This window comes from Cryptomeria japonica, chromosome 7, assembly GCF_030272615.1.
Source record: "Cryptomeria japonica chromosome 7, Sugi_1.0, whole genome shotgun sequence".
In the NCBI taxonomy this organism is placed as follows: Eukaryota; Viridiplantae; Streptophyta; class Pinopsida; order Cupressales; family Cupressaceae; genus Cryptomeria; species Cryptomeria japonica.
This window is the reverse complement of record NC_081411.1, coordinates 90233630-90237824: the sequence shown is the minus strand read 5'-3', so window position 1 is coordinate 90237824 and position 4195 is coordinate 90233630.

Here is a 4195-nt window from a genome sequence, read left to right as displayed (position 1 = left end):
GTTTAGCCTTCAACATTATCATGCAAACATTAGTCCAGGTTGAGAGAAAATAGTTTGAAACAATTGATCAATTCATATACAACATCTACATCAATTTTTACATGCCATATCCCACACTATCTCAAATGAAATCACATCTCATCCATAATTTTTATATACATTTAACCATTACATAGAAAAATTACAATTAAGTTCAAATCCATTTAATCAAATCAGTATGATTACTAGCACATAAAAACATGTTTCAAGTAACACAATTCACATGATCAAGAAGAAAAACTTACTTAATTAAGCTAATAACACTGATGTAAAATTGCATAGCTTTCAAACACCTACTTTAATTAAAGATAACAATAAAACTCAAGATTTATATGTGATTTATATAATCTAATAATAATAGTAAAGTCTATATTATAAGTATCCATAATAATAATGTAGGTTCACAAATAAATATAGGTCTAGGAAAAATATCATAGAGTTTCTGTTGGCATTGACAAAACCAGTTAATCCAAAGAACTGGTATATTTGCTAAGTTTTGTTATTGATGTCTAACACTGACCAGTGGAGTGGTGTATCTCAGTAGAAAAGGTGATGACTTGTAAACAACATGGGAACAATATAAGAGCCAGATGATCAAGTTTCAATCAACTCAAGGGAAGACAGACTAAGCTAACCGATCTGTCACTCAAGAAGATCGGTGTTGTGGTCAGAACTTTAGGTTGGTCATTATGATGATTATGAAATCATAGAAGGTGACTTAGGCAAGAAGTATTAAAGTTGTTTCCAAACTGAAACCTTATTAGCGAATAGGAGAAGAGGCTTGATGGAAGCACTATTAACCGACATCAAATGATGAACCGGTAATGAAGAGAGAAGTGGTATATTGGTACATCGGTGAAGAAGAAAGAAGATAGGCAAACAATGTAAATATCGAAGCAGTGATCAGCTACACAGTTACGATGGCAAAAGGTGAGCTGGTCAGCTTGTAGCAATTCCCAAGTAAAGGTTGGTGAAGTCAACTTTAGTTATCATGCAATCAAGTGATGATTATTTGCAAATTTTCTAGTTCGCATTTAAAAGACTAAGTGTGACCTACAAGTCACTATTTGTGGGGAACACGGTGGTAGAATTGGTTGAGTAGTTGGTAAAATTGTTGCAAAGCATGCAGAGAAAGAGCGGGAAGATTTGAATTCTCAATCTACCGAAATCCATGATTGTTATTAAGGAAACACCTGATGGTGAAGGAAGAGAATGCATAAAGTATTTTGAGTTCATGCAAAATATTCTTGATCATAAAATTTGCAAAGAGCAGATCCTGTGAAAGGCAATCCAAAGTGCAAAGTAGAGTGAGAGGAAGTGCTAAAATATTTAGTAGATAAAAGAGTGTGATTTCATCAAGCTATCAATAGCTACTCCAACAAATCATCTTTCTATTGCTTTCTAACCATTGCAACTCTAATCGCTTAACCGGGTGGACTTTAACAACTCCCTTTGTAAAATCCCTTAACCAAGTGACATCTTAATTGATGTTCCTAAGTCTTTTAACTAGGCTACCTTTAACAAGGTAAAGGCATTGAGAGGCCTTAAATAAAATCCCTTAACCAGGTGGCACCTAACAGTGTCTTTGTAATCTCCTAACAAAGATGGCTCTTCACCAGGCGTACTCCAGAAGAGTTTAAATTTTGTGAGTTCCTACTCACACCATGTTTTTCTCCCATTTGGGTTTCTATGAGATAAATATTGGTGACACTGTGTATCTTTTCATTCATGCGTATTCTTCTGCAGTAATTGTTTGTATTGAATATTAAGTTAATGCAGACTTGAGTTAAATGTTTTAATTGTGTAAAACTAGTAAAATACTGATTCACCCCTCCCCTCTCAGCACCGGTTGGGACTAACAATTGGTATAAGAGATTTGGTCCTTAGATTCAAAATATCTTAACATCTTAAGGAAAGATCCAAGATGATGTGAAAGGAGGGTCCTAACTTATATAAGGATAATTACACCTTATGGTGTGGTAGAATGAAGCTCTACCTAAGAACCCTAGGAGATCAATACTGGAATCATGTGATCATAGGGTGAAATGAACATAAAGGGGTTCTCACTACAGATGAGATCATAGAAGGGCAAGACAACACTACTACTATGTATCTGATTACTATCACTCTATCGGATAATCACTATGCTAAGGTTCAAGATCTTAAAATAACCTATCAGATGTGGAACAAGCTAAAGACTATTTAATGAGGAGATCCTCATGCTCAAAAGGCTAAAGTGGATAGCTTGAGATGACAATTTGATGAAATAACGATGCAAGAAGGAGAAAATATTGAGCAATATAGTAAAAGAATAAAGAATGTGGTAAATTCCATCAGAAGTGTTGGAGGAAACCTTGAAGAAGATGATGTGGTTAGAAAAATCTTGAGAACCTTTCTACCATAATATGCCATAATGGTTTCTACAATTCAAGAACTCAGATCCTTGGGAGTAGTTAGTGTTTCACTTGACTCACTGATTGGTACATTGACTACCTTTAAACTGAGTAACTATGATAATAGTGTACCAAAGATTGATGTTGCCTTCAAAGATTCCATGATATATTAACCAACAAGAAGAAGAAAAGAAACTAGAAATAGTTCTACTACAAGAACCAATCATTCTCATGAAAGTGACAACCTATTATCTAAAGAACAAGAATAAGATGAGATTGAAGCTCTATTAAAAAGAAGACTACCAAGAGGAAAAGGAAAGTATAAAGTAAACTTGCCTTGAAGTCCTTCTCTTGTAATAACATAGGGCATATTGCATCCAGATGTCCTAACAATGATAGGAAGGATAATTTTAGAAGCTACAAGGACAAGAGAAAGAAGGATTGCCATCTTGCAAAAGAAGGAGTTATAGATGAAGAATCAGAAGCATCTGATGGAGATGGAATTGCATTTTTGGTGGTAAAGGAAGATAACATAGAGGAAGGTGATATAGCACTAATTTCTAGTTCAAACTGGTGTGGAGACTGGGTAATTGACAGTATTTGCACTCACGACATGACTGGTGACATAAACAAATTCCTCAGCATGGAGGATTACAATGGAAGAACGGTGAGATTTGGCAATGATGCTCCTTGTGCAGTAAAAGGTAAGGGATCTATAGCCCTAAATGATAAAACAAATTGTGAAGATGTTTATTGGGTAGAAGGGATAAAATATATTCTATTAAGTATTGCACAACTTAACAATAAGGGATACTAGTTAGAATTCAATGAATGAATATAGAAAATAAATGAAAAATTAGGAAGTTTGATTGCTACACGTAAACAATCTATAGGTAATTTGTTTCACCTAGACACCACCATAGGTAGTTGTCTATTGGAAAAGGTAGAAGATAGTTGGTTGTGGCACAAAATATTGTGTCATGTTAACTTTGATAGCATAGAAAAACTTAGTAAAATGAAGTTTGTAAGAGGTATGCCTAATATTGTGAAACCTGAAAATGCTTTGTGTAAAGAATGCCAACTAGGAAAGTTGACTGGGTATAGTTTCAGAAGAAAATATTTTTCATCTAAAAATGTGCTGGACTTAGTTCATATAGACTTGTGTGGTCCTATGAGAACCAAGATTTTCTATGGAGACCGATATTTTATGTTGTTTGTAGATGAATTTTGAAGAATGATGTGGGTTGTATTCTTGAAAGAAAAATATGAAGCCTTTCACATGTTTAAGGTCTTCAAGGATCGAGTAGAGAGAGGAACTGGTAAGAATCTAAAATTTTTGAGATCAGATAGAGGAGAAGAGTTAACCTCTCAAGAGTTTATGAATTATTGTGAAGAATAGGGGATTATGAGACAGATGTCTACACCTAGAACACCTCAGCAGAATGGGGTTGTTGAAAGAAGGAACAAAACTCTTATTGATTGTGTGAGGACTCTGATGATATAGAATGATATTCCACATATCTTTTGGAGAGAAGCAGTAAGCACTGCTATGTACACCTTGAATCGGATACAGGTGAAGAAAGGGAAAAATAAAACTCTATGAATTGTGGTGTGGATACCCACCCAATGTCTGCTATTTCAAAGTATTTGGAAGCAAGTGATATATCAAGAGGTATGAGTACTCTAGAAAGTTTGACCCCAAGAGTGATGAAGGAACCTTCTGAGGTTACTCCACAAAAGTAAAGCATACCAGTGTTGGAACA